Source organism: Felis catus, chromosome B1 (assembly GCF_018350175.1).
Source record: "Felis catus isolate Fca126 chromosome B1, F.catus_Fca126_mat1.0, whole genome shotgun sequence".
NCBI lineage: Eukaryota > Metazoa > Chordata > Mammalia > Carnivora > Felidae > Felis > Felis catus.
Genome location: NC_058371.1, coordinates 126,866,749 through 126,890,213, shown reverse-complemented (window position 1 = coordinate 126,890,213; position 23,465 = coordinate 126,866,749). Strand labels below are relative to the sequence as shown.

The following is a 23,465-nucleotide window of genomic DNA, read 5'->3' as shown; positions in this document are numbered from 1 at the left end:
AAAAGTTTTATCTCTTTTTTTGTATTTTGAGAAAACTGGCTTTTTACCTGTTTTTTCTTGAAAGAGGAAACAGGGAATACACATATATTACAAGAGAAACAAGGAATAAACATATATGAAAAAAAAGAACATGTGTAAAAATTTAAATGGTAGAAGGGCCAAATGAAACCATCTTTAGCTGCCATAGACCAAAAAAAAAAAAAAAAAAAAAAAAAAAAAAAAACCAAGAGCTCCAAAATGACTTGATGCTTAAAGTCAATAAATATAAGCTCCCTGTCCTCCTGCTAAAGGATCTCAATAATAGAACTTTATAAGCTATCACTATTATGCAAATTTTGGATCATTAGGCATATTAATGGAGGAGGGCATCAGAGAGAGAATGTAAAGGAAAAGAATTGTGTGAGGGTCCTGTTACCAGATACAATAGCATCTGCATAAAGCTTGCCAAGTGAAAGTACTGCTTTACTCTGCAAAGGAAGTGTGGCATCTAGTGGACATTTCAATTCTGCAATACCTTAATGTGTTTGCAGAGAAATAGATGTGATATATGATTGCTGTTAGTGGTTTAACTGTTGTTATTGTTCTGGTAGTTGTTGTTGTTTTAAATAAGTCATGTTTTCATCTTCCATAAGTGTGATTTTTTTTATACTAACTTGGCAATAAAATTCAAATTGCTCATATAAAAAAAATTTGTTTAGAATCTATAGTCCTACAAAGTGAATCTCACCCATGTGCTTACTTTTTATTTTTAAAAATATCGCAATATGAGATTCTTAAATTATATTTACATGAAATAAAATCTTTTCTGTTTTTCTTGGAATAATAAATTTCACAAAATGTGAAATGCTTTAGGAAAGAACAAAAAATTAGTATGCAGAATGTATTGCCTTATATCACAAAAATCTTTTACAAATTGGAGATTTCAAGTAATAACAGAGGTATTGAATTTGAAATCTAGATTTCTAAGGTACACGTTGACTTTATTTTGGAAAACAATACTTCTTAAAGAAGGTATTTTAAATTACAAATTACCAAGTTTCAAGCTTTGTTGACCTTAGTGATTCACTGACAAAACAGTTGGATATCGTTCCAAAAAACAACAACAACAACAACAACAAAACTTTACTTCTGAAAATTCATCATGAATTAACTTACTTAAAATACATTAACTTACTACACTATGGAGCCATATTTCAAAATTTACCTTTGTCTTGTCAAATCAGAAAAGTGTTTTTTAAAAACTTATAAGTGTACAACTTGATGTTAAAAATTGAATAATTTCAAAATTGTTTAGTGTTTTTCTATGAATTAACTAAACTTTCAAGTTACCAAAGATTCTAGGCAACCTTTTGTCTCCTCTAAAATACTGTCTGGTGTTGATTCCTCATTGTTTCCATAGATTTGCTTGTGTATCTTGATAAGATTGAGTTGACCTTTTAACAGTAGAAAATATTGAAGAATAATTTGTGAATTTCAGGTGGGCAGGTTGAAATGGCTTAGGTTTTTCACAACTTGGGAAAATAGAAGCATGTACTCTTCTGTTCATGGTTTGGTCCCCTCTAGTGGACATCAAGTAATACTGTAAATTAAAATTCTTACATAATTATCTGATGGTCAGTCAAATAATAGAAGTTAACTGTAGGTTCAGCTAAGGGAAATGAAATGGATATTCCTGGGATATATTTAAATTTTGTAGTTCACATTTGACTTGGTATCTAACCATCTATTATTCAAAATGTGAGTCAAAGACCTTTAAATAATCTGTAAATTCATAAAGAAAAGCATATGCTTCCAAAGTTACTATCTTAAAGATTTGAAAAAATAATAAAATAAGACATTTATTTATTTATTTATTTGGAAACTTTTTTGCTTCCTTATTTCCATGGTAGTTAAATAATGATGCATATTTTGTTCCATGAGACTTTTGTAAATTTGGGAACACCACTTCCTAAGAGATAACTCATTCTAGGGGCACCTGGGTGGCTCAGTCAGTTAAGCGGCTGACTTTGGCTCAGGTCATGATCTCGCGGTCCGTGAGTTCCAGCCCCGTGTCGGGCTCTGTGCTGACAGCTCAGAGCCTGGAGCCAGTTTCAGATTCTGTGTTTCCCTCTCTCTCTGCCCCTCCCCGTTCATGCTCTGTCTCTCTCTGTCTCAAAAATAAATAAACGTTAAAATATATATATATTTTTAAAAAGATCACTCACTCTTAAGATTATGCAGTGGTTTATAAAGTGTGCAACAGTATTTCTTTTTTTAATTTAATTTATTTATTAATTTTTTAGTGATTCCAGGAAAAGAATTTGGTGATTCCTAACTTAAATATAACACCCAGTGCTCATCCTAACAAGTGCTCTCCTTAATGCCCATCACCTATTTAGCCCATTCCCCAACCCAACACCCCTCCAGCAACCCTCAGTTTGTTCTCTGTATTTAAGGGTCTCTTATGGTTTGCCTCCCTCTCTGTTTTTATTTTATTTTTCCTGCCCTTCCTCTTTGTTCATTTGTTTTCTTTCTTAAATTCCACATATGAGTAAAATCATATGATATTTGTCTTTCTCTGACTGATGTATTCTCCTTAGCATAATACATTCTAGTTCTATCCTGTGCAACAGTATTTCTTAACAAGAAAGCCCTTCTTTCCTATATAATGATACTCCTTAGCATATAATATTCCCTTCACACTTCTCTGGAATACAAGAATGAATGAGAAGATAAAATGGAAAGAACCATAACTATTTAGATTTAATAAAACTTGCTCTTAACAAAATGTTTAATAACATGTTTAAAAAAAAAAAGGGAATAGAAGGGAGAGGAGGGGATAAAAGGGGAGGGGAGGAAAGATTGGAATTGCTCTACAACCTTAGGGAAAGGGAGGGATTGTCTGCTGTGTGCATTTCAGCACCATACTGTGCAAACAATTATGTCAAAATACAGCAACTTAACACAAACGCATTGCACATACATAGCTGCAAATGGCTTCACTATCAATTACAACAGCATTTCTACCAGTATTAAGTATGAATGTTTTCCACAATGTCTAAAGCACTATGTAAATCTAAGGTAGTTCTATTAGTATTTCTGTTTTTAACAACAGTGATAACAGCTAAAACTTATAGTCTTACTAACAAAATGCTAGACACAGGTTTAAGTGGTATATTTACATTAATTTGATCCTCAAAACAACCCTACAAAGTTTTAACTTTATTTTATATATGAGAAAAATGAGACACAAAGCCATTGATTGCCCAAAGCCACACAATTAGGAACTGGTAGAGAGTAAGGTTTTAGCCACAAATCTTAGATCCTAAATCTGTGTGCTTAACCTTTGAATCTCTTGAAAATAACATTAGTAATGTAAATAAAGGCAATAAGAATGGCAATAAGAATCTGGAAAGCAAATGTACTAAGTGTATACATTAGAACAAAATTATCGTGACCTCTATTTTGGGTGAATCCTACCTCAAAATTACAAGCATCACCATCATACATTATAGATGTTGATATTCTCCTTTAGGTTTATTTTTACAGTTGCAAAACCAAGTAGCAAGAATGCCCTCTTGAAGAATTGGCTTGTTGCTATAGATAACCATGTAGAATGAAAACAAAAATGACAAGGCTTTGTACCAACTCGTAACAAGAAAATAATGTGTTAATCCAAGCTACTTATTTTTTTAAATGCTTTTTTTTTTTAAATAGTGAACTACTTATAACCTTTCAAAAACATTGGATTAAAGAGAGATTTATCTTTTTCTTTAAAAACAGCTTGCATGCAAAGGTCTGGAAGTTCCCCAGTTCTGAGTGATAAAAGGTGCAGGTTTATACAAATGTTGTATTCTTCAGGGATATTTGGAAGTGGATTAGTTATATCAAATGTTAAACAATATTAATTTCAAGTTATTTCTTGAAGTTATAAAAGGTCAAAATATCAAATCTGCCATAATAGCAACATTGATACACTTTAACACCATTCTATGTAGTATTCACCATTATTTTTCCCACAATAAAAAATGTTTTCCCATTTTATGATTAATTTATTAAGTTATTTCTTCTGTAATATTGTTAATTTTAGTGATACAGTCTGACGTGAGGAATTACAGGGTTCAAATTACATTAATTTCTTATGCCAGAAAAGATAGAAATTTATCTTTCATACATTTCCTCTTTTGCAATCAATATTAATAGACCTCAGAAACATGAATATCAATATATTACAGACAACACCAAAAGTATCCTAACAAAGTAGGTTATTTAAAGAATGAATGACTTTGGGTGACGAAGTGAATACAAGCAACAATGAGTTACCCAGAACTACTTCAGGTGTTTTAAATTAAGTGATTCTCGAACTGTGGCTACCATCAGCAGGATAATTAAAAACACAAATTCTAAGGGCCATATCAGAACTACTCAATTTGGAACACTGGAGAGGATTATAACAATAATCAGTGTTTTAATAGGCTTTCCAAATGTTCAGTTTAATCCTCACAATGGCCCTATGAAATTAATAAATTTCTATATTTTCAAAGGTTAAAAAATATACGAATAGTATTGAGAAAGAGAAAGAGAGAGAAATCTGTGTGCTGTCTACAAAGGACACATTTTAGATTCAAAAACACAAATAGATTTAAAGTAAAAAGATGGAAAAACTATGCTATGCAATTAATAATCAGAAGAAGTCTGTAGTGGGTATACTACAGACAGAAAAGACTTTAAGACAAAAAATATTTCTAGAGATGAAGAGAAGCATTTTAAGATAAAAGTGTCAATTCATCAGGAAGACATAAAAGTTATAAACATATAAACATCCAACAACTGAGCCTCAAAATAAATGAAGCAAAAAGTAACAGAATTGAAGGAAGAAAATAGACAATTCAAGAATAATAGTGGAGGCTTCAATACCCCATTCTCAATGAGGCTAGAGCAACTAGACAGAAAAATCAACATGGATATAGAAGGTCTGCATAATACCATCAACGAATTTGACTTAACTGACATCTGTGGCACACTCCAGCCAACAATAGCAGAATAATTCTCAAGTGCACATAGAATATTATCCAAGACAGAACATGTTAGACCATAAAGCATGTATCAATAACTTTAAAAGGATTGATATCATACAAAAATATGCTCTCTGACCATAAAGAAATTAAATTAGATACAAAAACAGGAGAAAATATGGAAATATTTAGAAATTTTAGAATGTGCCACTCCAAAATCTATAAGGAATTTAACTCAACACCCAAAAAACAAATAATCCAGATAACAAATGAGCAGAAGACATGAATAGACATTTTTCCAAAGAAGACATCTAGATGGCTACCAGACATATGAAAAGGTGCTCAACATCACTCATCAACAGGGAAATACAAATCAAAACCACAATGAGATACCACCTCCAACTTGTCAAAATGCTTAAAATTAACAACACAAGTAACAACAAGTGTTGGTGAGGATGCAGAGAAAGGGGAACCCTCTTGCACTGTCGGTGGGAATGCAAACTGGTGCAGCCACTCTGGAAAACAGTATGGAGGTTCCTCAAAGAGTTAATAATAGAAATAACCTTAAAGGGTCTTTCCACCAAGAAGACCTAACAATTGTAAATATTTATAACCCCAATTTGATTTACCCAAATATATATACATACATACATATATGTATATATATGGTCACAAACATAAAGAAACTCAGTGATAATAATACCATAAGAGTAGGGGACCTTAATAGCCACTTTACAACAATGGACAGATCATCCAGGCAGAAAATCAACAAGGAAAGAATGCCTTGAAGAATGGCTCTGAATAACACACTGGACCAGATGGACTTAACAGATATATTCAAACATTTCATCCTAAAGCAACATTCTTCTCAAGTGCACATGGAATATTCTCCAGAACATATCACATACTGGATCACAAATCAGCCCTCAACAAGTAGAAAAAGATCAAGGTCATACCACACACATTTTCAGAACACAACTCTATGAAACTTGAAACCAACCACAAGAACAAATTTGGAAAAACCACAAATATTGGAGATTAAAGAAATCCTACTACAGAATGAATGGGTTAACCAACAAATTAAAGAGGAAATTAAAATTACATGGAAGCCAATGAAAATGAAAACACGACAGTCCAAAAACTCTGGAATGCAACAAAGGTGGTCATAAGAGGGAAGTATATAGTAATCCAGGCCTTCCTAAGGAAGGAAGAAATGTCTCTAATACACAATCTAACCTTACACCTAAAAGAGCTGGAAAAAGAACGGCAAATAAAGCCCCAAACCAGAAGAAGGGAAATAATAAAGATTAGAGCAGAAATCAATCATATCAAAAACAAAAACAAAAAACAGTAAAACAGATCAATGAAACTAGGAGCTGGTTCTTTGAAAGAATTAACAAAATTAATAAACCCCAAGCCAGACTGATCAAAAAGAAAAAGGAAAGGAGCCAAATAAGTAAAAACACAAATGAAAGACAGGAGATCGCAACCAACACTGCAGAAATACAAACAATAACAAGAGAATATTATGAGCAATTATACACCAAACATTAGGCAATCTGGAAGAAATGGAAAAATTCCTAGAAATATATGAACTACCAAAGCTGAAACAGAAAGAAATAGAAAACTTGAACAGACCCATAACCAGTAAAGATGTTGATAATCAGTAATCCAAAAACTCCCAACAAAGAAGAGTCCAGGGCTGGATGATTTCCCACAGGAATTCTACAAAAAATTTAAAGAAGAGTTAATACTTATTCTTTTGAAGCTATTCCAAAAAATAGAAATGGAAGGAAATTACCAAACTCATTATATGAGGCCAAAATTACCTCAATTCCAAAACCAGACAAAGACCCCACTAAAAAGGAAAATTACAGACAAATATTCCTGATGAACATTGGTGCAAAACTTATCAACACAATACTAGAAAACCAAAGCCAACAATACATTAAAAGAATTATTCACCAGGATCAAGTGGGATTTTTTTTCCTGAGCTGTAACTGTGGTTCAATATCTGCAAATTAATCAATGTGAAACATCACATTAATAAAAGAAAGGATAAGAACCACACGATCCTCTCAATAGATGCAGAAAAAGCACTTGATAAAATATAGCATCCTTTCTTGATAAAAACCCTCAAGAAAGTAGAGACAGAAGGAACAACATCATAAAGGCTATATACAAAAGACCCACAACTAATATCATCCTCAGTGGGGGGAAAAACTGAGAGCTTTCCCCATAAGGTTAGGAACACAAAAGGGATGTCTACTCACACCACTGCTGTTCAACATAGTAATGGAAGTCCTACTCTCAGCAATCAGACAACAAAAAGAAATAAAAGGGATCTACATTAGCAAGGAAGAAGTGAAACTTTCACTCTTCACAGATGACATGATTCTTTACTTGGAAGACCCAAGAGACTCCACCAAAAAACTGTTAGAACTGATACATGAATTCAGCAAAGTCATACGATATAAAATCAATGTACAGAAAAATGGTTGCATTTCTACGCACTAATAATGAAACAGCAGGAAGAGAAATCAAGGGATTAAACCCATTTACAATTGCACTGAAAACGATAAAATACCTAGGAATAAACCTAAACAAAGAGTTAAAATATCTGAATGCAGAAAACTATAGAAAGCTTATGAAAGAAATTGAAGAAGGCAAAAAGAAATGGAAAAACATTCTATGCTCATGGAGGAACAAATACTGTTAAAATGTCGATACTACCCAAAACCATCTACACATTCAATACAATCCCTATCAAAATAACACCAGCATGCTTCAAAGAGCTAGAACAAACAATTCTAAAATTTATATGGAACCAGAAAAGATCCTGAATAGCCAAAGTGATCCTGAAAAAGAAAACCAAAGCTGGAGGCATCACAATCCTAGACTTCAAGCTGTATTCATCAAAACACCATGGTACTGGCACAAAAACAGACACATAGATCAATGGAACAGAATAGAGAACCCAGAAATGGACTCACAAATATATGGCCAACTACTCTGCAACAAAACAGGAAAGAATATCCAATGAAAAAAGTCTCTTCAGCAAGTGATGTTGGGAAAATTGGACAGCGCATGCAGAAGAATGAACCTGGAACACTTTTTTACACCATACATAAAAATAAACTCAAAATGGACGTAAGACCTACATGTAAGACAGAAAGCCATCAAAATCTTCAAGGAGAAAGCAGGCAAAAACCTCTTTGACCTTGACCACAGCAACTTCTTACCCAACACGTCTCTGGAGGCAAGGGAAACAAAAGCAAAAATGAACTATTGGGACCTCATCAAAATAAAAAGCTTCTGCACAGTGAAGGAAAATCAGCAAGACTGAATCAGCAAAACTAAAAAGCAACCGATGGAATGGAAGAAGATATTTGCAAACGACATATCAGATAAAGGGATAGTATCCAAAAATCTATAAAGAACTTATCAAACTTAACACCCAAAAAACAAATAATCCAGTGAAGAAATGGGCAAAAGACATATGAATAGACACCTCTCCAAAGAAGACATCCAGATGTCCAGCTGACACATGAAAAAATGCTCAATATCACTCATCATCAGGGAAATACAAATTAAAACCACAATGAGATACCACATCACACCTGTCAGAATGGCTAACATTCGCAACTCAGGCAAAAACAGATGTTGGCAAGGATGTGGAGGAAGAGTATCTCTCTTGCACCGCTGGTGGGAATGCAAACTGGTGCAGCCACTCTGGAAAACAGTATGGAGGCTCCTCAAAATATTAAAAATAGAACTACCCTATGACCCAGCAATTGCACTACTAGGTATTTATCCACGGGATACAGGTGTGCTGTTTCAAAGGGACACATGTACCCCAATGTTTATAGCAGCACTATCAACAAGAGCCAAAGTATGGAAACAGCCAAAATGCCCATTGATGGACAAATGGATAAAGAAGATGTGGTACATATATACAATGGAGTATTACTCAGCAATCAAAAAGAAAGAAATCTTGCCATTTGCAACTGCGTGGATGGAACTGGAGGGTATTATGCTAAGCAAAATTAGTCAGAGAAAGACAAATATTATATGACTTCACTCAAATGAAGACTTTAAGAGACAAAACAGATGAACATAAGGGAAGGGAAGCAAAAATAATGTAAAAACAGGGAGGGGGACAAAACATAAGAGATTCTTAAATATGGAGAACAAACAGAGAGTTACTGGAGTTGTGGGAGGGGGGATGGGCTAAATGAGTAAGAGGCATTAAGGAATCTACTCCTGAAATCATTGTTGCACTATAAACTAACTTGGATGTAAATTTAAAAAATAAATTAAATAAAAATAAAAATAAAAATAAATTTTTTTTAATTAAAAAGACAGAAAAGGAAGTAACAGTTCATCATATAAGGATTATCTTCATTTTAAAAAGAAGAGAAGCTGACCAAGAAAAAGAAAAGAAACAAATTAATGAAGTCAGAAATGAAAAGGAGATATTACTAATGATTTTACAGAACTTAAAATTATTATAAGGGAATTACATAAGAGTATACTACAAATTGAACAACTAAGATGAATTGGAAAAATTCCTAAAAAATACAAAAATACTGCTACTAAAATTCAAGAAAAAATCAAAATTTGAATATACCTACAAAAAATAAATTGAATTAATTACTTGAAATCTTCCCACAAAAGTAAAACTCAAGCCCAACTTCACTGATGAATTCTACTAAACATTTAAAGAAGAAAAAATAATACCAATCCTTCCCATACTCTTCCAGAAGACAAAGGAGAAGGAAACACTTTGTATCAGGGTACCCTGACACCAAAGCCAGCTAAATATTAAAAAAAAAAAAAAAGCATAAACCAATATCCCTCATGAATCTACACACAAAAGTCCTCAACAATATATTAGGAACATACAAAATGGATAATGTACCATGACCAAGTGGGATTTAAACTGGGAATGCAAGGTTGGTTTAACATCCAAATAACTATTAATTTGATATCTTATTAGTAGAATAAAGAACAAAGCACATATGTTCCTCTTAATGGATGCAGGAAGCACTTGACAAAATCCATTCATGATAAAAACAAAAAACAAACAAATTTTTAAAACCTCTCAAAAAGCTAGAAATAAAAAAGAACTTTTTTAACCTGATAAATGCAACTCATGAAAAACAAGTATGTTCTTAGGGGAAAGACTGAATGCTTTCCCCTATGAAGAAAGCAAGGACATCTGTTCCCAAAATTTCTATTCAACATTGTAATGGGTAATCAGGTGCTGTCGTCTGAATGTTTGTGTTTCCCAAATTCATATGTTGAAAACTAATCCTCAGTGTGCTAGTATTTAGAGGTGAGGCTCTTTTGAAGATTGAGTTTTGGGGGATTACTCTTCTTATAAAAGACCCCAGAATGCCACCTTACCTTTCCACCATGTGAAGACACAGAGAGAAGATGGCTATATGTGAACCAGGAAACTAGTCTAACTAGACATCTAATCTGCTGACATCCTTGATCTTGGACTTCCCAGCCTCCAGAACTGTAAGAAATAAATTATTGCTTAAGCCACTCTGTTTATGATATTTTTGTTATAGCCATCTGAACAGATTAAAACATCACTTAAGAAAAGTAAGTAAATAAAGAGTATCTACATGAGAAAGGAAGAAGTAAAAAACTCTTTATTCACAGGCAATATGATCTGATATGCAGAAAATTCCAAAGAATCCACAATGTAACTACAAGAACTAATTCATAATTTCAGCCATGTCATCAGAGAGACACAGATCTCGCCAAATTGAAATATAGATTCAACATAATCTTGGTCAAAATTCCAGCAAGCTCTTTTTTTTTACAGACACTGACAAGTTGACCCTAAAATGTATACAGAAATGCAAAGGATCCAGAATAGCAAAAGAAAATTTTTGAAAAAGAAGAAAGCTTATTCTATTTCAAAATTTTCTATAAAACTACAGTAATCAAGGCAATGTGGTTGGCATAAAGAGAGACACATAGATCAACTGAATTAAGGTGAGTCCAAAAATAAGCCATTAAATTTATAATAAATTGGTTTTAGACCAAGGTACCAAGACAATTCAACGGGGAAAGGATAATCTCAAAAACTAGATATCCACAGTGAATTTAGATCATTAACTCACACATTTAACAAAAATTACTCAAAATGGATCTTGGCCCTAAACATGGACTCACTATGCATAAACTAAAATTCTTACAAGAAAATATTATGGAGGCCCCCGGGTAGCTCAGTCAGTTAAGTGTCAGGCTTCAACTCAGGTCATGATCTCGAGGTTTGTGGGTTTGAGCCCCGAGTCAGTCTTTGTGCTGACAGCTCAGAGCCTGGCACCCACTTCAGATTCTGTGTTTCTCTCTCTCTCAGCCCCTCCCCTGCTCACACTCTGTCCATCTCTCCCTCTCTCAAAATTAAATGAACATTAAAAAAAATTATGAGAAAATTTTCCTGACTTTGGGTTAGGGAAAGATTTCTTAGATAAAACATGAAAAGTATAATCAATAAAAAAATAAATTGAATATCAAATTTTAAAATGTTTCAGTTCAAAAGACTTCACTTGGAAAGTTACAAGACAAACCAAAAAGTGAGAAAAAATATTCATAAATCATATATCTGATAAAGGATTCCTATCCTATATTAGAATAGAATCCTCAAGCAGCCACTTGGAAAGATAGTTTAGACATTTCTTTAAAAATTAAACATAGGGGCACATGGGTGGCTCAGTTGGGTAAGTATCTGACTCCTGATTTCAGCTCAAGTCATGATCTCATGGTTCTTGAGACAGAGCTCTTCATTGGGCTCTGCACTGATAGCAGGGAGCCCACTTGGGATTCTTTCTCTCTCCCTCACTCTCTGCCTCTTTCTCTCTCTTTCTCTATTTCAAAATAAATAAATAAACATTTTTAAAAATTAAACACAAACTTACCCTACCATCTTGCATTTCTACTTCCAAGTATCTACCCCTGAGAAATGAAACATTTCCTCTCCCTACCAGGAAGAAAAGGATGACTCCAAATCTCCAGAAACTTATCAGTGCAGAAGGCAATGACTTAAATCTGCATAACAACCTTACCCTTGTTTACTGTGCTTTTTCTGATCACCTCCAATAACTGGACTCCTCCCTCCACCCCGCCACCCTCCCCCCAACATCTTCTTTTTGTCTTTAGCTGGAGATGTTATTTAGGGTAGTGGCTTGTGCCATCAGGAGGAAGTTACTCAGTTTTCCTAGGTATCTCCTGTATATGCAGGAGATATACATGTTATTAAACTTTGTTTTGTTTTGTTGTATTAATCTGCTTTTATTACAGGGATGTCCCAGCCAAGAATCTAGAAGGGCAAAGGGAAAATTATTTTTTCCTTTCCCACAGTTTCACAACCACGAAGAAACTTTCTGAGACACCATACTCTTTCTGGAGCCTACAGATAGGATCCCGGTAAGAATTCTTACCAAAGTCATCTCTCCAGGATCGATCTTGTTGACAGAGGAAGGTAAAGTTTCTTAACCCTTCCTTTCCAAATTTAGGTTAGCAGGAGCAAATATTTATATTTATCCTTGGGATAGCAACTTTGGTAAAAATTTGTCATGAGCACTCTTGTTTTCTTTTGATCCTTTTCTTCCCAGAGATGGTCATTGTTTTTTGCCTCTGTTTTTTGCATTGTCATAAGGAGGATAACCATAGATCTAATTAGGTTTTTCTCTCATCTTGTTCTATGTCAAGAGCTTGGGTGTGTAACCAGTGAGAATATTATCTCTGGTCTCTGCCAGCTGGAGGATGCATGTACTAGCATGCATCTAGCAGACAGCTGAACAGGCTGTGGATCTAAGAAGCAGCATCCTTTTTGTTCAACTGTGCCAGCTCTCAGGGGAGTTTGTCATAATGGGTGCCAATACATAATGGGCCTTTGTCATCTCAACATTCATTGTCTCCTTAGTGCTAGAATAGTCCCATACTAGTAGCACCCCTTTGGTGTTCCAGATTGGCAGGCCTGTGTCTGGAGAAGTATGGTGGCTAGCCTTAGAGAATTCCTTAAAAAGATCAATAGACAAAAAAAAAAAAAAATCAGTAGACATTCACAACCTCAGTCCCAGGGATCTTCACTGGCTGCTAAGGGGTTCTTCTCTCCCATGGTTATACTATAGTTCTGAGACAAGCCAGATGGTCCCCTGGAGAAAACCCTTCTCACATAGAAAATGGATATCTAGAATTTCTCCCAGGCCCTCCTACACATTATCAGGAAAGGGATTACCTAGAGGTCAATGTTTTCCCCTTTAAGGTGAACTGGCCCAAGGTTGAATTACTCAGTAAGATGGCTTTTGTTAAATGCTTCAGATAGATTTTTTTTTAAAGCATACAGCATTAAACCCCCAAAGCTCTAGAATGTAGAAATCTTTTGATTTTCATCTTAGTTGGAAATCTCCATGATATATAGAAGTAAATTTAGTAAAATGGGTGGGTCAGCCTTTTGATATTTCAGGTTACAATCTAGTTCTTTGGGGAATTGAATACAACGGTCTTTGTCTTGCAAATCTCTACCAAACTAGAACTTTGGCTCTAGAAACAATTCAAAGTTCAACTATTCTTTTCGATCCTCAAGCCTTTCCTATTCATCTCAAAATGTTTGAAAATATTGTAAAAGATCAGAACATTGCACTTAAGAAAAAAGAGAAAGAAGAAGAAAAATTTACATAGTACTTACTCTAGACCTCTGATAATAGGCAAATATACCCTAAATTTTCTTGGAGAAAACCTGGGTACTTTTTATGTGTCTTTGTGATGTAAATTTTTTACCCCATATTTTCTACAACTTAAGAGCCATCCAAAGAACTACAGTAAAACCTTGGTTTGAGAGCATAATTCATTCCAGAAACATGCTTGTAATCCAAAGCACTTGTATGTTACAATACTGTAACATAACACAAAATAATAAAGAATATATAAAATATACAGAAAAAAAATTAACCTACATTTACCTTTGAAAACCTTCATGGCTGGTGTGAGGGAGAGAAGAGAGAGGAGGGTTATTGTGTAGGATGACTTTTACGATCGCTAAAGGTATAACTACTGTCTATTGGCTCAATGGAATCTTTTTCTTTTGGTGCAACTTTAACAAGGAACCTATCCAATGACCTAGAATGAACCAAAACATTCCTAAGTTTACTCTTGTATGGAAAAGCAAAGGACTGTCCATAAGTGCTTTGAAGCAACAAAAACACACTAGTGCCACACTAGTGAAAGTTGTGGGCACCTTTCAATGTTCTGAAAAATCACTGATTTCTGCCAAACACCACAGCCTGAGATCAAACATCAGAGCATGGGAGACCATCACCCAGAATCCCACAGAGAGAGAGAGAGGAGAACAATTGGCTCAGTTGTGATCATGTGACGTTCAGCGTAACATACTATTCGTATTGCAAGACATTGCTTGTTTATCAAGTTAAAATTTATTAGAAATGTTTGTTCGTCTTGTGGAACACTTGCAGAAGTTACTCACAATCCAAGGTTTTACTGTATTTGGAAATTTGGTGAATAAAAAAAATGTATTCTCCATAAATAGTAGCATAATGCTTTAGGCATTTGAGCAGGTGAACTTACCTTATTCCAACTACCAAAACAAAATTTGGATCCAACAGTCTTTACCAAAGTAGCAAGGTTTGGGGCACCTGGGTAGCTCAGTTGGTTCAGTAACCCACTCTTGATTTTGGCTCAGGTCATGATCCCTGGTCATAGGATCAAGTGCCTCATCAAGCCCTGCATAAAGCCCTGCCTTCAGCTCCCCGCTAAGCATGGAGCCAACTTAAAAATCTTTCTCTCTCTCTCCCTCTGCCCTTCTCCCCCACTTGTGCTCTCTAAAATATAAATAAATAAATAAATAAATAAATAAATAAATAAATAGTGAAGTTTGTATTATTTACTGTAACTGACACATGGCTAAAATTTTAGAACAATAGCCGTAATGTCTCTGTATCTACCTGTATGCTTATGTGTTGTAGATATGTGATATTTTTCTACATCCAATGGTATTGCCAAAATGAATTTGCAAAAAAGCTCTATTTACCTGGCTTAAAATAAGCATTTATATGAATTAAGTATTTCTAAACTACCAGAAATAAACTAACTCAAATGTTTTTCAAGTTCATGTGAGCTGAGATAATCTTTGCTAAATAAAAAGTTAATTTAATTTTTCTGGTTTAATTAAAATAGGCATGCCTTCAAAATTACATTTAATATAATGCAGACATGCAACTTTTTAAAATTTTTTTTTAATATTTTATTCATTCTTGAGAGAGAGAGAGAGAGACAGAGCACGAGCAAGGGAGGGGCAGAGTGAGAGGGACACAGAATCTGAAGCAGACTCCAGGCTTGGAGCTGTCAGCACAGAGCCCGACGTGGGGCTAGAACTCATGATCCTTGAGATCATGACCTGAGCCAAAGTCAGACGTTTAACTGACTGAGCCACCCAGGCACCCCATGACATGCAACTTTTATTCTTCCTGAGTTTATTGATCAAATAAACTTATGTTATCTTTGTTACAAAATTTATCAGCAAAAACAAATAGCTTGGGATGATGGCTGACATTGTCTAATGTTCCATGAAGTTTTATGAATAGTGTAAACACAAATATCGGGAGCAAGTGATTTTTTTCTAATGTTTATTTATTTATTTTGAGAGGGAGAGAAAGGGAGCATGAGCATGGGAGGGGCAGAGAGACCAGGAGAGAGAGAGAATCCCAAGCAGGGTCCACACTGTGAGCTTAGAGCCCAATGTGGGGCTCGATTATACAAACAATGAGATCATGACCTGAGCCGAAATCAAGAGTCAGGCGCTTAACTGACTGAGCCACCCAGGCACCCCTGGGAGCAAGTGACTTAGATAGATATAAAATTTAGATGTATGTAAGTGTATGTATTTAGATGTATGTAAGATGTATGTAATAAGAATTTTTAGGAAAACTTTTCAGCAATAACTATGTTTTTTGGTATGTCTGCCTAAAAAGAGTTTCCTAAATCTTCTTGGTAACTCAAAACCTTATGAGTTTTTGCTAATTAAAATTAAATCATGGAATTTTATCAAATATCTAGATCATTTCCAAATAAGATAAAATAATGAACATTAATTACTAAACATAGATCATACTTTTGACTTCCTATTACAGAGGAATTAGAGATAAATTTGGGTCTGTTAGTAAACACATCTTTTGCCAATTTGGAAGATTGTACTATAAAAAAAGTGTGTTTCTGGAAATTATGACACATTCATAAATTCACCAATGTATAAAATGCTAATGTGACAATTCATAATTGCTTAATTCTTAGTTTTCACTAGAAATTAAAGTTTCTAAAGGTTAAGTATTTGAATTAAGAGGCACCTGGGTGGCTCAGTTGGTTCAGTGTCCAGTTTTGGCACAGGTCATGATCTCACAGCTCATTAGTTCGAGCCCCACTTCAAGCTCTCTGCTGTCAGCGCATAGCCCACTTTGGATCCTCTGTCCCCCTCTTTCTCTGCCCCTCCTCTACTCATGCTTTCTCTCTCAAAAATACATAAAACATTAAAAAAAAAGAATTTGAATGAATATATGTAATTAAAACGACTAGACGAAAAGGAAACCACTTTGTATGCAAAGAAAGTAAGATATGTTTTGGGGTTTTCCATTACTAATTTTTACAGTATGATGATGCATTTTGTTTAAGGGAAAAGAAAGTAAATTTGTCCCAAAATAAAACTAGTCATTTCAGAATGGGAAAGAGGAGAACAAAGGACATAATGGTATAGAAAGACAGGGAGGGAGACAGGAAAAAAAAGAGAAAATTTTATCTTGTGTAATTAAACTGGATAAAATTTAATTGTTATTATCAGGGTTGTAAAAATAAATCTTAGTATCAATGATGTACTTATGTAAAACAGAACTTAATATTCTTCCATCTGTTAAAAGGAAAATGTTTTCTTAGATTATTGGTCTCCTTTTGATAATAAGAGATTGTGAAGTGTTTATCTTTTAAATAATTTACCTAGAAAGCAAAGGTTTTGTGTCTTACCAAAATAATTTTTTGTGTTTCATGTTGTCTTACTCAGGTCTTTGATTACTTTAAAAAACTGAGTCTTCTCAGTATTATAAAAGGTAAGTTTTGCTCACAGTTATATAACCTTCTGTATTTGCCTTTAAAATTTGTGTTGCTTTGGTTAAATGGATAATTGACTATTGTTTCATAATGATCTCTCATCCTATTTAGCCAAGCGTCCAAATCTTTTAATATTTTTGACACATTTCCCAAAATCAATTCTAAATGAAGTCTTTTTGACCTGAAGTTAACTTTGGAAATTTTTAGAGGGTCCTAGGAACATCTCAAAAGATTTGTTCTCTCCTTATAAAAGACAGATACTCAACTAATTACACTTATTTTATACGTTAAATTACATGAGAAGCATTGTCAAATAAAAAGTAATACTAAGCTTTCTTCATGTTGCATTTGTAACTTGTATAGAAGTGTTCCAGAAATTGTATGAAATTCCTAGAAATCTGATATGTCCTAGGATAATGTTATCAGTCATAATTCCAATTAAAGATCATTTATTTATTCTGAGAAAGAGAGATAGAAAGAGAACGAGAGGGGAGGGGAGAAGGAGAGAGAAAGAGAGGGAGACTCCCAAGCAGGCTCTGCACTGTCAGCACAGAATCTGATGTGGGACTTAAACTCACGAACCATGAGATCATGACCTGAGCCAAAGTTGGACACTTAACCGACTGAGCCACCCAGGAGTCTCCAGTTATTATTATCTCAAAATGTTTTTTGTCAGGAAAATAACCAAAGCTCCTTGTCAATTGCATTTTCACGAACTCTCATCAGATCTTTAATCATGGCCATTTTTAAGTCTTTTGCCATTTACAGCTATTGTTTTACTCTTAGGCTTTTCAAGTGCATTGCTGCAAAAGTATTTATTTCCTCTTCAAGGAGATTCATGGGAAAAACTCTGGCAAACAGAGGTTTCTGATAACTTTTAAGCTCATAAAACTGAACTAAGAATTTCCAGAACTAATGGGAAAACTGGATTCAAGCAGAACCAGAGTTAATAACATGGGATTGAATAAACTGATAAGGATGGTTATAATTTTTATGACTTTTTACTTGAAACATTACAGGTTCTTTAATGTTTTGATTTTCCAGATTTATGGACACTTTTTCACTTAAGCTCCAATGACTTACACGAATTTGGTAAAGCTATACCTTTATGAAAAAGGATGAAACAATTACTTTTTCTCCCTATCTGATCCCTCTAAAATTTAGAAACTTACTGAATGGCAATATACTTATTTCCATGTCTTCAATAAGAATCTGTTCTTCTTCTCCTGAAACCATTATTACACTATATATTAACTAACTTGGATTTAAAGAAAAATAAAAAAAAAAAAAAGAGTCTGTTCTCATTGGTTTTTTTGCAATCTTTTTTCTTTTTAAGTTTATTTATTTTTGAGAGAGAGAGAGGAGGAGGAGGAGGAGGGGCAGAGAATGGGAGAGAGAGAATCCCAAGCAGGCTCCACACTGCCAGCATGGAGCCTAATACAGGCTTGAACTCGTGAACTGTGAGATCATGACCTGAGCCGAAATCAAGAGTCGGATACTTAACTGATTGAGCCACCAGACACCCCTCTGCTCTCCTTGCAATGGCACAAAATTAGAAACTATGGAGTCAATAAATCCTCTTGGAAAAATGGTCTACTACCTTTTTATAGGGCTCCTGTCAGCCTTAGCAGGTGACTAATAAAGGCCACTTCCTGGCAAACTCAGGAACCTCATAATATTTTAGGGACCTCAAACAAGAAAGGAATTAACCAAATCTATAGGTATTACAGGTGAAGTTGGATGACAAGTCATTGGGTTGGCTTCCTGGGCTTGAGGCTTTTAAAAGTTCAATCTGAGATTCCTTATCAAAAGTTCCAACAGAACAATTTTAAAAGAGGCTATATGGTCAGTCACTATTTTTGCTGCACTTTCGTAAATAATGAGGCCAAGTTTAATGAGATGAGACTTATTTTGCAAACAAATCAGTCTTACCATGGTTGTGATTGATAAAACGGGGGTGAATATAAAGAGAAATTATTTTTGCACCTTTGTAGACATTAGATTTTAGTCATGTTGTTTTTGAAGTTGTTATTTACCTATAAACTGGCCCAGATCCTCAACTCTATTTTCCTCAAGTATCAGGCTGCAACTCTCCAAACTAATATTTTTAGTTTTCTCCCATCTTTTTGAGTTGAAATCACTATGAGCTAAAACTGCCCTTTTCCCTAAAGCCCTGCAACCTGAATGTGGACAACTTGATGATATAAACTTAAAAGAGAATTTTCCCCAATAGTTGATGTCTAGACAACCTTCATGCCTGTTGTGGTTTGTATGGGCCACTCAGAAAGTTTATCTGAACAGCTGATGATATTGTTGGGGAGCAAGAATTCCTGGCCTCTTCAATGATTCTTCTAGCTGGACTAAGAATCAAACTGACATGAAATAGATTAACAGAAGAAAATCAAATTTAATAGGCATATGACTGGGGGATCCACATAGACATGGAAATTCCAAAGACAGGCAAATGAGGTATATATGTCATCTTGAACTAAGAAGGGGACAGAGGTCGGGGATTTCACAGGAAAGGAATGCATTTCACAGGGTGATAAGAAGAGAAGTTGTTTCATGCCCCTTCTTCCTTATTTGGTCAGGGATTTCTTGATCTGGCTTTTTGTGGAGTGCTTTGAGGACAGTCCTCTGACTTTCCTGAAAGCTGGCATGACTTCCTCTTTGCTGGCCTCCAGTTTCCTGTTAGAATCTCACTAACTGTTATTCTAACAAAGGGAGGGACAAAAAGTTTCTCTAGCCTGCAGGGTCTCAAGTTCTTTCAGCTGAACATAATCCACATGCCAGGGGTGCCTGAATGGCTCAGTTGGGTAAGTGTCCACTCTTGGTTTCCACTCAGGTCATGATCTCAATGTTGGGGGTTCGAGCCTATGTCGTGCTCCCTGCTGATGGTGTGGAGCCTGCTTGGGGCCCTGCTGATGGTACGGAGCCTGCTTGGGATTCTCTCTCTCTCTGCCCCTCCTGCTCTCTCACTCTCTCTTTCTCAAAATAAATGGATGAACTTAAAACAAAAATAAAAATAATAATAATCCTCATCTCAAAGTGGCATATGGTAGGGGTGCTACCCTGAACCCCTTCAATATCATTAGAGAATTTCAAATTGCAAAAGATGCATCGAGCCCAATAACTAGAAATACTAACTGGCTGCCGTCAGGACTGATTGGGTTTATAATTTGCTCCATCCATCAATCTTTATTTTTCTTTTGTTTCCATAGAAATTCCTCTTATTAAATACCTCATTTCTAGCACAGCATAGACCTAATTTTGGAAGCCCACTCCCATCATCGCTGCCTCCTGAAATGAAACACATCTATTTAACTGAGCTGATCTATTATCAGGACTGAGAGACTAGTAAAGTGAGATATGGAGCAATTTATCAATTTTGCTTCTGGATTGTGAAACTTTACAGTTTCAAAAGTGGGACTGAAGGGGAGCAAAATATACTACCCCAAAATATGTCCTTTCAGTATATTATTTTAAGCTGGTTATTTTTAAGAAACAGCAGACACAGGGGAAGCTCTGAAATCTGCATAGAAGTTCTCCTTTTGTAAGAAACATTTACATTTATCAGGGAAATATCCATTTGTAAGGGTTTCTCCCTTCTGTACTAGGAAGAGAAGGATGACTCTCAATCTCCAGAAGCTCTGGTCAATGCAGAAGGCAATGACTTAAATCTGCATAACAACCTTACTTACCTTTGTTTCCTGTGCTTTTCCTCGTCGGCAACCTACCATAACTGCTCCCCAACCCCCCCAACACAACATCTTTTTATCTTTAGCTGGAGATGTTATTTAGGTTAGTGGCTTGTGCCATTTGGGGGAGTTAATGCAGTTTTTCTGGGTATCTCCCATGTATACAGGAGATATACACGTTATTAAACGTTCTTATGTTTTTCTCCTGTTAATCTGTCTTCTATTATAGGGGATGTCTCAGGCAAAAATCTAGAAGGGTAAGTGCTCCCTTTGGCAGCACATATACTAAAATTGGAATGATATAGAGAAGATTAGCATGGCCCTTGCGCAAGGATGACACGCAAATTCGGGAAGCGTTCCATATTTTTAGGGGCACTAAGGAATCTACTCCTGAAGTCATTTTTGCACTATATGCTAATTTGGATGTAAATTTTAAAAAATAAAAAATAAAACAAGTTAAAAAAAATCTAGAAGGGTAAGAAGCAAATTATTATGGGGCGCCTGAGTGGCCCAGTCAGTTAAGCTTCTGACTCTTGGCTTCAGCTCAGGTCATGATCTCATGGTTGTGAGTTCGAGCCCCGCATCAGGCTCGACACTGACAGTGCAGAGCCTGCTTAGGACTCTCTCTCTGTCTCTGTCTCTCTGTCTCTGCCCCTTCTGTGCACTCACTCAACATAAATAAATAAACTCAAAAAAAATTTTTTTCAAAGAAAATTATTTTTCCTCCCCACAACCTGTAGGAATGCATCTGCCCTCCTTGGCCTACTCACAAATTGCAATACCTCCAAATCACAATTATAGTTAGAGAACAAAACAGAACTAGCAATGTACTGGAGAGATCTCCAGGGACTCATGTTTCACTGACTTGGCTCCCAGAACGTTTAACCTGGAGATCAGAACAGATGTCAAGTTCATCATCTGCTTCCAGAGAAAGTGAGCTGACTTGGAGAAAATTAGAGGCAAAGAAAGATCTAGAGCTAAAGTCTCTTGTTGGTCTTTGTTGTTGTTGTTGTTAAGTTTTTATTTATTTATTTATTTTTGAGAGAGAAAAATCACAAGCAGGGGAGACGCAGAGAGAGGAGACAGCGAGATCACAAGCAAGCAAGCTCCACACTGCTAGCAAGGAGCCTGGGGTGGGGGCGGGTGCGGGGGGGGGGGGCGGTGCTCAAACTTATGAGCCATGAGATCATGACCTGAGCCAAAGTGGGACACTTAACCAATTGGACCATTGTGAGAAATAAGCCCACTGACCCAATCAAGGGAGAGACGCGGAGACTGGAAGCACAGTGAAGCGAGGCTTTAATTAATGTTCTTGCAAGAGCAGCTGTCTGATGGACAGCCACACGTGGAGCAGTTACAGCAGGCAATTTATCTCCTAGCATGCAAGTCCCTTCCCTGGTTCCTCATTGGCTGAGTACTACAGAGGTTCCAGCCTTACCCCGAAGTTGCCTATGCCCATGTAAGGCAAAAAGTACATTCCTTTAGGTGATGCAGAGACTTCAGTTCTTTGACGCATGCTCATGGCAAAGCCCATGAAAATAAGCCCGTTGAAATGGAGAGAGGAAGAACCAGGAAGTGAAGTGTCTAAGGGTTTGGGACTCCATTGGGTGGGGGGCAGTTTGTACATATTTCCAATAGGTTGTGAATTATTGTTAACTAGACAGCACAGCATTTATTTGGTATTTCTGAAAATGAATCATCTCACCTACTTCTCGCAGCCACCCAGAAGCCCCTAAAGTCTCTTGTTTTATTCTCATCTTGGATATCCCCCTCCAACACTCCATACTTAGGATGCAGTTTACCAGTGTCTGAACACTTTGACATATAGTTCTATTACATCTGGCTCTCCTCCATAGAAAGGAGGAGGTGGGACTCACTTCCCATCTCAGGGACCTGCTCACAGACAAGTGACAGTTCTTCCCTCCACATCTCTCCTTTATGATAACTTAATTCCATAAGAAAATAGACTTTTCAGATTTGGAAGTAGCTACAAAGTGAAATATTTTAGCAAGATATTGCTAAACAAGTTAACAATTGACTTATGAAGATTTTTTTTCACATTTCCTTGCCAAAATACTTACCTTTAAGATTGTGATTAGTCAGTGATTATTTGCGGGTTATTATCCTTAATTTGCTAATAACTTTACTAACAAAAAGGCATAGAAAAAGTTTTGGAGTTCAAAATATAATACGCTTTTAAAAGTGATTTGTTTTCCTTCATTCAACAGAGGAACAGATCATATCAGCAGCCCACTCATCCTGATTTCTACTCTCCACATTCTCACTTCTCAGAGCCAGAACCTCACAGTCTGGGAGTGAGTCACCTTATCCAACACCTGCATATAATAGAAGCACCCCAAAACTAATTCCACTAAGATTTTTATCTAGTTCATTTTTCTACACCTCTAATGATTCTGACTTAATAAATAAATACGGCAATATATCAGAAAAATAGTTCCTTTACAAAAAAAGAGGGGAATTTTCCTAGGTTTCACCAAGAGGAGCAAAGCAAATTTCTGATCCCATACTCATGACACTCATTGCAGACAGTCTTTTCTTCCTTGAAAGTTTCCAAAGGCTCTGTGCTGAAAACTCATTTCTGTGTCCCCTTTCTACGTGTCCTTTGCCTAGCTAAGTCCTA

At 35.6% G+C, this 23,465-nt stretch overlaps 1 long non-coding RNA gene and 1 other non-coding gene across 10 annotated transcripts in view; one reads left to right on the top strand and one right to left on the bottom strand.

Moving 5' to 3' along the window:
• LOC102899731 overlaps positions 1 to 23,465 on the bottom strand; it is a 230,005-nt gene that overhangs the window by 155,122 nt on the left and 51,418 nt on the right. For 7 of the 9 annotated variants that reach the window (XR_006596934.1, XR_006596932.1, XR_006596933.1 and 4 more), the window contains exon 4: positions 10,404 to 10,518. The exons of the other annotated variants lie outside the window; for them this stretch is intronic. This is a non-coding gene — a long non-coding RNA (uncharacterized LOC102899731). The remainder of the gene's footprint in view (positions 1 to 10,403; positions 10,519 to 23,465) is intronic. 9 annotated transcript variants of the gene reach the window in all.
• Positions 21,086 to 21,192, top strand: LOC111560256. The gene has a single exon (XR_002742014.1). It is a non-coding gene; the product is annotated as a U6 spliceosomal RNA (small nuclear RNA).